Source organism: Gobio gobio (genome assembly GCF_949357685.1).
Source record: "Gobio gobio genome assembly, chromosome: 18".
Lineage (NCBI taxonomy): Eukaryota > Metazoa > Chordata > Actinopteri > Cypriniformes > Gobionidae > Gobio > Gobio gobio.
The window spans coordinates 51,251,696-51,264,809 of NC_137111.1; the positions used below are offsets into that span (position 1 = coordinate 51,251,696).

Consider the following 13,114-nt stretch of genomic DNA (forward strand, 5'->3'; position numbering starts at 1 on the left):
GAAACAGTGGTGGCCACTATCGGAATGAACTGTCAATAGGGATAAGGTATAGCTAAGAGTGCTCCAGACCAACCTTACGAACGAATGTCTTACAGAAGGTATTCTTAACTAAGATCGTTTCGGGAAACACGTATTAACGATAAGATACACCTTAAGGTATAACTTAAGAACGACGTAGTGTTAAGAAGGTTTCAGGAAATCCAGCCATAAAGAGTTTAGCTCCAACCCCAGTTCAACCTGTTCACACCTGTTCCATCAAGGTCTTATTAGGAATACTAGAAACTTTCAGACAGGGGTGTTGAGGCAACTTGGATCTAGACTCTGCAGGACAGTGGCCCTCCAGGGCCAACTTTGGACACCCCTGGTCTATAACCTCAAAATTAAGATATTTTGATATATTGAGATATTTATTACAAATTTGACACGCATATGTATTGACACACTCTGAGGACACCTAAAAAAGTGGTGGAGATTGGGCAAGACGTGGTGCTATAACTGCCATTTTTTAAAACATTTTTATAAAAAAAACAATATATTCCTTTGAAAATAGTCTTTTTTCATATATGATCTAAGTGTATTTATTTATTTGGATAAAAGCCAGTACCTAGACAGTGGCTACTCTTCCCGAGGTCCCAACAAGTAAAAAATACATTAATCCAGAACAATAAAAAGTCAATGAAACATACAAACCCAAAATTAATTTCAAATATGAAAATCAACAATTTACTATTGTGCCATTAAATGTTCCTTTAAAGATTTTTTACAACTTTTTTATATTTTTAATTTTACTTCAAATATGTAATATGCAATGGTAAATCATTCCATATTTCCATTCCTCTACATGTTACAGTACGTTGTTTTACAGTAGCTTTCGAAACAAGAAGTAAAAAACATCCCTTTGATGCATGCCTGGTGTTGAAATTATGACTAGTACTACTATATAAAAGTTGACATTACGGGACATTAGGAACTCTCGACAAATTATTTCTTATAAAACAAAGCAGAGAGACAATCTTCAATTACCTTTAATTATTAATCTGAAATAGTTATTCTAATAGTATGTCTGGCTTTGATGAGTGACATTTCAGATATTACTCTGATTTATGGATCACAAAAATGCTTTTGTTTTTTGTCAAGTTTACAACCAACTTATTCTGTACCTACTTTTACCAATTGCAATTCCTCATCCAAATCAGTAGACAACTGCTTAATTGACGTTGCAGTTAAATATAATGTTGTTTCATCTGCATACCTGACTGTCCGTGCACACTTTAAAACAAGAGGAAGTTTATTGGTAATATAGAAAATTGTAATGGTCCTGAACAACTTCCTTGAGGCACACCACATTGTAACTCTTTCACATCTGAAACACTTCCAATATAAAATGCACAATGTCCCCTATTAAAAAGATAACTTTTAAACCAGTGTAGCCTACAGTATAGTGTTGTCACGATACTGGAATTTGTAACTTCGATACGATACCTAAAAAAGTATCGATATTCGATACCATTTTCGATACCACGGGGAAAAAATGCTGCATATACTGTCAAATAGATATTTTTAATATAATTAATTTTTTTGTCCGTCTATTGAAAGTCTAGGTGATTAAAAATTTCTTCAGAAGAGATCACTTTATACGATAAAGCTTTTAAGGTTTTCTCATATATAAACGTTGATCAGTTACCATTACAATTATCTCTCAAATATTTGCAAATAATTGTGTTGCAATAGCTTACATAGAGCACAAGGAAGCTTGATTTCAAATTGATTTTAAAAAGATGAGTAAACCGTAATAAAATAAGAACAAATTCTTGGTCCAGTGAGTTAAAACCATGGAACTGATATGCAGAAGGTTGCTGGTTCTATCCCAGCGGTCGCCACCAGTGTGTCCTTGAGCAAGGCACTTTACTCCATGTTGCTCCAGGGGGATTGTCCCTGTAATAAGGCCACTGTAAGTCGCTTTGGATAAAAGCGTCTGCCAAATGCATAAATGTAAATGTAAATAATCTTCAATAATCTTCATTATAAAAAATTAAATACAGATGAATCCATTAGAGTTTCACAAGTTAATCAGTCAAGAGCAGTAAGTGATCGTTTGTCTTTTTGTAGTTAGAATAATAAATAACCGCTGTCCCTTTTAAGATCCACCGCACGCATGGATCCCAAACACTCCTGCTACACATTCTTCCTGAACTGTTTACGACTGTGTTTACGTTAATACTCACCAAGATGGACATTGAGACATTTTTAGAGTGTATTTGACCATTAATAAGCTTGAAAAAGGAGCTAATTTTTGCCCTTGTATGTCAGAGGCGGCTTTATCACGGTATGTGTGTTCACACGCTTCAGATGCGAGCGTGAAATCTGCGGAAATGAGTAGAATTAATGTTATGTGCAATCCCGCATGAAATTCAGGCCCGTCACGCCAACAGCAGAACACGCGTTCGCCGTGTTTGGAGGGTTAACCGGACTGAATGAGAGGAGGCGGTTGCGTGTCAACTCGCTGTCGGTCGGAGAGGAGAGGAGAGCGCGGGTGGTATCGATACTGTAGAAAATGAGTATCGTTTCAGATATTTCAGTATCGATACATATCGAAATATCAATATTTTTGACAACACTACTACAGTATGAATTGTAAAATAACACTTACATTTGTTTCCAATACTTTGCTGAGAACCCATTAACAAACTTATTCATCATATTTGCGTTCACTTATTTTAATGTAACATAAAACATTATTTTCTTTTTCCTATGAATTTTTGTTACTTAAATTCTTAATTTGCAATTGACCTCCCAATCCTCCTTGCTCCCAGTTCTGTTGGCTGTACCCTTTGAATCTCTTATATGATCTTTTATAAGTTACTTTTGGTTTTCGAATTGGTTACACGCTTGCTAAATAAAACATGATATATTTTTATGCATATGTGCTTAAAGGCCTTAAACTGATTGAACCCCGATAAATGATTAAATTTTTTTTTTTTTTTTTTGCTCTCCATTTTTTGCCCTCATAAGGTTTTTGAGTAAGTTCCTGATAAGGTTTTTACTAGGGATGTCCCGATCCGATCATGTGATCTTTGGTTTGAGACTCGATCGGAATCGGACGTTACCTCCCGATCAGGACTCGGATGTATATATGTACAGGGCTGGATTAACATAAGGGCTAGCTGGGGCTGAATCCCCAGGGCCCGAGCACAGAGGGGGCCCGTGATTGGCCGAGGAAATGATTGACAGTCGATCGGGAGAACCTAAACTTTTCCTGGAGCGCCGCTCGCCAAACCTCACCACGCCCCCACATATTAAGCGCTGTTATCTACTCGAGTGCTGCAAATGCATGGGATTGGGAACAAGCATCAAAAGCCAGGTGAAGAAACGGCGATACCTGATTAAACCGCGAGCGCATCAACAGACTCGAAGCGCGAGAGCAGTTTGCCGCTCTATTGCAGTGATAACGATTTACGAGCACCAGGCAGTCGCTTTATCCATTTGAATTTGATAAAAAACGCAACATATTGTGTACAGTAAAGGCTCTGTGGAGAAACTAGCTGAACCAGACTGAATAGCTCCGACCATGTAAACTGAAGTGTTGAGGTAAACTATAGGCTGCCTACACGATGGCCGTAGCCAGATATGAGAAAAAGTGACTTACAAATGAGAGCAATAGAAGCAACTAGAACAGTCAAGGGCAACAAAGTGTTAATATGTGTTAAATGTAATAAATGTTGTGAAATAATTGCCTAATAGAGTATTAACACTACTTTAGTGCTGCAAGGATATCTTCTTGTCTGAGCTGCCCTGCCTGCGGTCGGTCACCGCTCATCAATATCAAAATATATGAGATGACCAATCAAATGAAAGTATGCAGGCTTTATACGCAGAAGCTGCTGTGCGAGTAACACAACGCTTCAGTAAGCGGTGCGAGATGCAAGTAGCCAAACTTAACATTTCATATTTGACAGCTGTTTTAATATATAAAATGTTAAACAATGACACGACTATCAACCAGAGCTCAGCTTTAGGAGGGGAAGAGACAGGGCAAGAGGAGGAGACAAAAAGAAAGAGTGATGGAAATGAGGAGGCTTATAGAAATGAGAGAATGATGAAAAAAGGAGAGAGGAGGTATGACAGATAATCTACTGCCCACTAACATATAGAAGTATACTTATATTATAGAAGTATCGGATCGGGACTCTGTATCGGTAGATACTCAAAATCAAATGACTCGGACTTGAGGGCAAAAAAACCTGATCGGGACATCCCTAGTTTTTACTGTAAATATTTTCTACTATTAAAGGTGGAATTTTTTTTTTCTAATGAAAAAGTGCATTTCTTTGTGATTTTAAAATACTTGAAGGAAAATGTTCACTTTCAGCAGTTATTGTCTATGCGATCTGGCTTCGGGGCTTGCACGCGCCGTGTGTGTGTGTGTGTGGCAGCGCGTAGGCTATAAGAACGGCGATTAACTGACCTGTATAAACTGTGTAAAGCATGCAGTTACTATAGTGATTCTGGGCATCTATAAACACAGATAACTGCTCCTGCATCTCTGTGTGCCTGCAAACTGCACTCGATGTGACTGACGGTGCGGAGTCACGTGACTAAAACCGAAATATATATTTATGCATTTATGCAAATATATATTTTATGCAAATAACTCACATGGGAAAAATACCTCAGTTAGAGGTTCTGAATTTCGGTTTCGATTATTTTTTGATTAATCATACAGCCCTAATGGATGCACTTTTATGATGGACAGATGCACTTTTATGATGGACAGATGCTCTTTTATGATGGACAGATGCTCTTTTATGATGGATAGATGCACTTTTATGATGGATAGATGCACTTTTATGATGATAGATGCACTTTTATGATGGATATATGCACTTTTATGATGGATAGATGCACTTTTATGATGGACAGATGCACTTTTATGATGGATAGATGCACTTTTATGATGATAGATGCACTTTTATGATGGACAGATGCACTTTTATGATGGACAGATGCACTTTTATGATGGATAGATGCACTTTTATGATGGACAGATGCACTTTTATGATGGATAGATGCACTTTTATGATGATAGATGCACTTTTATGATGGATAGATGCACTTTTATGATGGACAGATGCACTTTTATGATGGACAGATGCACTTTTATGATGATAGATGCACTTTTATGATGGATTTATGATGGACAGATGCACTTTTATGATGGATAGATGCACTTTTATGATGGATAGATGCACTTTTATGATGGACAGATGCACTTTTATGATGGACAGATGCACTTTTATGATGATAGATGCACTTTTATGATGGACAGATGCACTTTTATGATGATAGATGCACTTTTATGATGGATAGATGCACTTTTATGATGGACAGATGCACTTTTATGATGATAGATGCACTTTTATGATGGACAGATGCACTTTTATGATGGACAGATGCACTTTTATGATGGACAGATGCACTTTAATGATGGATAGATGCACTTTTATGATGGATAGATGCACTTTTATGATGGATAGATGCACTTTTATGATGGATAGATGCACTTTTATGATGGACAGATGCACTTTTATGATGGACAGATGCACTTTTATGATGATAGATGCACTTTTATGATGGATAGATGCACTTTTATGATGGACAGATGCACTTTTATGATGGATAGATGCACTTTTATGATGATAGATGCACTTTTATGATGACAGATGTACTTTTATGATGGACAGATGCACTTTTATGATGGATGGATGCACTTTTATGATGGATAGATGCACTTTTATGATGGACAGATGCACTTTTATGATGGATGGATGCACTTTTATGATGGACGGATGCACCTTTATGATGGATGGATGTACTTTTATGATGGATGGATGCACTTTTATGATGGACGGATGCACCTTTATGATGGATGGATGTACTTTTATGATGGATGGATGCACCTAAATGATGGATGGATGTACTTTTATGATGGATGGATGCACCTTTATGATGGATGGATGTACTTTTATGATGGATAGATGCTCTTTTATGATGGATGGATGCACTTTTATGATGGACGGATGCACCTTTATGATGGATGGATGTACTTTTATGATGGATGGATGCACCTTTATGATGGATAGATGCTCTTTTATGATGGATAGATGCTCTTTTATGATGGATGGATGCACCTTTATGATGGATGGATGCACTTTTATGATGGATGGATGTACTTTTATGATGGATGGATGCACTTTTATGATGGATGGATGCACCTTTATGATGGATGGATGTACTTTTATGATGGATGGATGTACTTTTATGATGGATGGATGCACTTTTATGATGGATGGATGCACTTTTATGATGGATAGATGCACTTTTATGATGGACAGATGCACTTTTATGATGGACAGATGCACTTTTATGATGATAGATGCACTTTTATGATGGATAGATGCACTTTTATGATGGATGGATGCACCTTTATGATGGATGGATGTACTTTTATGATGGATGGATGCACTTTTATGATGGATAGATGCACTTTTATGATGGACAGATGCACTTTTATGATGGACAGATGCACTTTTATGATGATAGATGCACTTTTATGATGGACAGATGCACTTTTATGATGGACAGATGCACTTTTATGATGATAGATGCACTTTTATGATGGACAGATGCACTTTTATGATGGATGGATGCACTTTTATGATGGACAGATGCACTTTTATGATGGACAGATGCACTTTTATGATGATAGATGCACTTTTATGATGGATAGATGCACTTTTATGATGGACAGATGCACTTTTATGATGATAGATGCACTTTTATGATGGATAGATGTACTTTTATGATGGATGGATGTACTTTTATGATGGATGGATGCACTTTTATGATGGACAGATGCACTTTTATGATGGACAGATGCACTTTTATGATGATAGATGCACTTTTATGATGGATAGATGCACTTTTATGATGGACAGATGCACTTTTATGATGGACAGATGCACTTTTATGATGATAGATGCACTTTTATGATGGACAGATGCACTTTTATGACGGACAGATGCACTTTTATGATTGATAGATGCACTTTTATGATGGATGGATGTACTTTTATGATGGATGGATGCACCTTTATGATGGATGGATGTACTTTTATGATGGATGGATGCACCTTTATGATGGATAGATGCTCTTTTATGATGGATAGATGCACTTTTATGATGGATGGATGCACTTTTATGATGATAGATGCACTTTTATGATGATAGATGCTCTTTTATGATGGATGGATGCACCTTTACGATGGATGGATGCACTTTTATGATGATAGATGCTCTTTTATGATGGATGGATGCACCTTTACGATGGATGGATGCACTTTTATGATGGATGGATGCACCTTTATGATGGATGGATGTACTTTTATGATGGATGGATGTACTTTTATGATGGATGGATGTACTTTTATGATGGATGGATGCACTTTTATGATGGACGGATGCACTTTTATGATGGATGGATGTACTTTTATGATGGATGGATGCACCTTTATGATGGATGGATGTACTTTTATGATGGATGGATGCACTTTTATGATGGATAGATGCACTTTTATGATGGACAGATGCACTTTTATGATGGACAGATGCACTTTTATGATGGACAGATGCACTTTTATGATGGACTGATGCACTTTTATGATGGACAGATGCACTTTTATGATGGATAGATGCACTTTTATGATGGACAGATGCACTTTTATGATGGACAGATGCACTTTTATGATGGATAGATACACTTTTTTGATGGACAGATGCACTTTTATGATGGACAGATGCACTTTTATGATGGACAGATGCACTTTTATGATGGACAGATGCACTTTTTTGATGGATAGATGCACTTTTATGATGGATAGATGCACTTTTATGATGGATAGATACACTTTTATGATGATAGATGCACTTTTATGATGGACAGATGCACTTTTATGATGGACAGATGCACTTTTATGATGGACAGATGCACTTTTTTGATGGATAGATGCACTTTTATGATGGACAGATGCACTTTTATGATGGACAGATGCACTTTTATGATGGACAGATGCACTTTTATGATGGATGGATGCACCTTTATGATGGATGGATGGATGTACTTTTATGATGGATGGATGGATGCACTTTTATGATGGACGGATGTACTTTTATGATGGATGGATGCACCTTTATGATGGATGGATGTACTTTTATGATGGATAGATGCTCTTTTATGATGGATGGATGCACTTTTATGATGGACGGATGCACCTTTATGATGGATAGATGCTCTTTTATGATGGATAGAGGCACTTTTATGATGGATGGATGCTCTTTTATGATGGATGGATGCACCTTTATGATGGATGGATGCACTTTTATGATGGATGGATGCACCTTTATGATGGATGGATGTACTTTTATGATGGATGGATGCACCTTTATGATGGATGGATGCACCTTTATGATGGATAGATGCTCTTTTATGATGGATAGATGCACTTTTATGATGGATGGATGCTCTTTTATGATGGATGGATGCACCTTTATGATGGATGGATGTACTTTTATGATGGATGGATGTACTTTTATGATGGATGGATGCACTTTTATGATGGATGGATGTACTTTTATGATGGATAGATGCACTTTTATGATGAGCGGATGCACTTTTATGATGGATAGATGCACTTTCATGACGGATGGATGCTCTTTTATGATAGATAGATGCTCTTTTATGATGGACAGAGGCACTTTTATGATGGATAGATGCACTTTTATGATGGATGGATGTACTTTTATGATGGATGGATGCACTTTTATGATGAGCGGATGCACTTTTATGATGGATGGATGCACTTTTATGATGGATGGATGTAGGGCTGCACGATTAATCGAAAAAAAATCACGATCTCGATTCAAACATAAATGCGATCTCATTTCTTAATGTTGGCGATTCACTTCCGTGTATTTCCCTCAGATCATGCTGCGTTCACGCGTTATTGGTCACACCAGAGCTTGTCACACTCACACAATAACAAAACACTAACCAATCAATCATAAATCTCCACTTCTCTCCTCTCCCTCATTGGCCATGTTTCGCTGTTACTGACGTGTAACAAGACGGCAGAGCAGACCTAAACGGAGTCAGATTTGTAGCGGTAAGAGGTAAAAATTAACCGCAAACTGTGCACGTGCGCGCGGCAGAGAGCGTGTGTGTGCTGGTGTGCACCTAATGAAGCGCATGTAAGACGGAGAGCATCCTGATTGGCCTGTTTCGGTAAATCAACCAATCAATTGTCAGTGTGGGCGGGCTTTTATCTCTTCTCCCGAACCAAATTAATCAGTTCAGTGTATCTAGAAACTGGAGCGCCATGGCAGAGGGAGAGTGCCCCAAAAAACGAAAGTATAAAGTATAAACATAATGACAATCTTGCACGCTGTACAGTTTGTTACTGACATGTTATGTTTGAGTTAAACAAGTTTAATTTCATGTGCATATTTTTCAGGTCGGCTAGTTGCCAAGGCTACATGAAAACAACAAACTCCTTAGACCTGTTTAAAGTTGCAATGAAATATAAATAAAAGCAGTTTACATAAATAGTATAAGCAGCTTGTGTAAATAGTAAAAGTGATCTACATAATTTTACATATTTTTTTTTAACTAATAATTGCATAGGCCTATAGAAATTATATATTAATGATATATTATATTACCTCCCTGAAATGACTTTTTTCAGGTTGGGATGTCTGTAACACTGTCTTAGTACAGTAAGCCACGTTAAGCGTTTTCTTATAACATTTTTTTAAAAATATTTTATTTATAGTTTTCATTTTTTACAAAAACGCAAAAACAAAATGAAACAACGAAATAAGACAACAAAAACCCTCTCTCCACAAGGCAAGATATTAAATAATCATAAAAATAGAAATAAACAGTAATAAGCATATATTTACATCTAGTCCGTCTACATTTGTTGTTTCTACATTTTAATTTAATTGTAACTAATTACTTTTATTTAAAATTGATTCATTTTTTTTAAAGTATAAAAAAAAATGAGAATCGTGTAAGAGAATCGTGATCTCAATTCCCATGGAGAAAAATCGTGATTCACATTTTAGCAAGAATCGTGCAGCCCTAGATGGAGGCACTTTTATGATGGATAGATGCACTTTTATGATGGATAGATGCACTTTTATGATGGACAGATGCACTTTTATGATGGGCGGATGCACTTTTATGATGATAGATGCACTTTTATGATGGATAGATGCACTTTTATGATGGATAGATGCACTTTTATGATGGATGGATGTACTTTTATGATGGATAGATGCACTTTTATGATGGTTAGATGCACTTTTATGATGGATGGATGTACTTTTATGATGGATAGATGCACTTTTATGATGGATGGATGTACTTTTATGATGAATAGATGCACCTTTATGATGGATGGATGCACCTTTATGATGGACGGATGTACTTTTATGATGGATGGATGCACTTTTATGATGGATGGATGCACCTTTATGATGGATGGATGTACTTTTATGATGGATGGATGCACCTTTATGATGGATGGATGCACTTTTATGATGGATGGATGCACCTTTATGATGGATGGATGCACTTTTATGATGGGCGGATGCACTTTTATGATGGACAGATGCACTTTTATGATGGACAGATGCACTTTTATGATGGGCGGATGCACTTTTATGATGGACAGATGCACTTTTATGATGGGCGGATGCACTTTTATGATGGGCGGATGCACTTTTATGATGGACAGATGCACTTTTATGATGGATAGATGCACTTTTATGATGGATAGATGCACTTTTATGATGGATGGATGTACTTTTATGATGGATAGATGCACTTTTATGATGGTTAGATGCACTTTTATGATGGATGGACGCACCTTTATGATGGATGGATGCACCTTTATGATGGACGGATGTACTTTTATGATGGATGGATGCACTTTTATGATGGATGGATGCACCTTTATGATGGATGGATGTACTTTTATGATGGATGGATGCACCTTTATGATGGATGGATGCACTTTTATGATGGATGGATGCACCTTTATGATGGATGGATGCACTTTTATGATGGATGGATGCACTTTTATGATGGATGGATGCTCTTTTATGATGGATGGAAGCGTTCACTTTTATGGTTTTAAAAACAGAACTTCCCTTTCACTGCCATTATAAAGCTTGGAAGAGCCAGGACATTTATTAATATAACTCTGATTGTGTTTGTCTGAGAGAAGAATGTCATACAGACCTAGGATGAGTTAAGGGAGAGTAAATCATGGGCTCATCTTCAGTTTTGGGTGAACTATCCCTTTAATCCCCGCGCGTAGGCCAACATCGCTGCTGAAACCGTAGGGTTCACCTTACCTGTATTTCATGGTGGTATAAAACTGGTGGAGAGTCGTGTTTAAATCTGTTTTGGTTATTGTTTTTAAATCAATAACCAAATATTTTTCGGCACACCAGGACTGAAAACAGCGAACAGCCCACATGGTCTGTTTAACAGTACCAGCTTCATTTCTTGACATTTCCAGCTCTTCAATTCCTCTCTCATTAATATCAGCATGTCTGCTTTCTTTTTTGTCCTCTTCCTCTGTCTATATCTTTTCACCACTCATCCACACCTGGCCCAATAAATCAAACTAAATCAAACAGTTTCTTTGGCTCAGTAATACTGATAGCGGACTAATTGCCAAGCAACACACAGACGCAGCAACACACACACTCCGTGGCGCAGCGATACTAATGTCATGAGGTCAGCTGTATGTGTTCAAATGTGGCTCAACCAATCAGAATCAAGGGCCGAAACTCTTCGTTTTATAATGTAGAGTATTAAGGTATTATGAGAGAGATCGACTAAACGAGTGTATCTGATAAAGCATTCATTCTTCAGGTCGATGTCCATAATATCCATTATAAAAAATCAGTTTGAATGCCCGCTGAGGAAAGCGATATCTTTGTCCTTTTAAACGATTTCCAAAGATAGCGCTAAAACAACTTCCTTGTTTACAGCAGTCACTCATAAAGACAGTCTTTGAGCCATCTAGTGGTGTAGTAACTGTCACTGGGGTCGAAATTACAGACCTTTTCTCAATACCAAATACGCATATTAGTTATATAAGTTATATTAATTGAACAATAATAATAATCTACAACAAAAGCCATTATAAAAGACAATAGGAAATAAACACATGCAAACAATGCAGTCAAAAGTACAAAAGCAGTGCTGTAGTTGGCCCGACAGGATTTAAAGTGCCCTTATTATTAAAGGCTCCTAATTTTGAGAAATGAATTCTCTCATGTTTAACCACTATCTACACACTGTAAGAGCCAGCGGCAAATTCCCGAATGTCTGTCCGAGATGAAGCTGTTCTCTGCGGGTACACGAGCGCTGACAGCCTCACATCTGTCAAAGCGTCTGAACAAACTGTTAAATAGACGCTATGTTTACATATGATTCACATATTTGAGGTCCAATTAACTACATTCTCACCTAAAAATTGTTAAAACTACATTTCGTGACACAACAGTAGTATGCTTAAAAGTGGATTTGCTTGACCACCATGACAGTCGCTCGAGCGGAGAGATGCAAACGGGGAAACGGTTTACGTGGCGGTACTGGTGGATATCACACGGCTGGAAAAGGCTCTCAGCCAATCAGATTCCAGAACCAGAAAAAACTGTTGTATGAAAATGTATATAATATTTTACTATATATCTTGTATCTGAAGACAAAAGGGCTACAAACAATATAAGACTTCACTGGAGATCCTGCAGTACACAAGACAGCCGATGCACTACAGGAGCTTTCAGAGGAATGATGTTCACTTCTTATGCTCATTGTGTGGCTCATTTGGTTCACAGCTTTACAGACACAGATTCAGTTGACTTCATCACTCATAATGTAAATAATAGTTGATATTGTGTAATAAATGTATTTTATACATTTACATTTACATGTAGTCATTTAGCAGACGCTTTTATCCAAAGCGACTTACAAATGACAG

The 13,114-nt window shown here is 37.2% G+C and overlaps 1 protein-coding gene across 2 annotated transcripts in view; it reads left to right on the forward strand.

Annotated features, from left to right (window-relative positions):
* Nucleotides 1-13,114, forward strand: part of LOC307142164 (NACHT, LRR and PYD domains-containing protein 12-like) — a 74,365-nt gene that overhangs the window by 28,712 nt on the left and 32,539 nt on the right. The gene's annotated exons all lie outside the window — the stretch shown is intronic.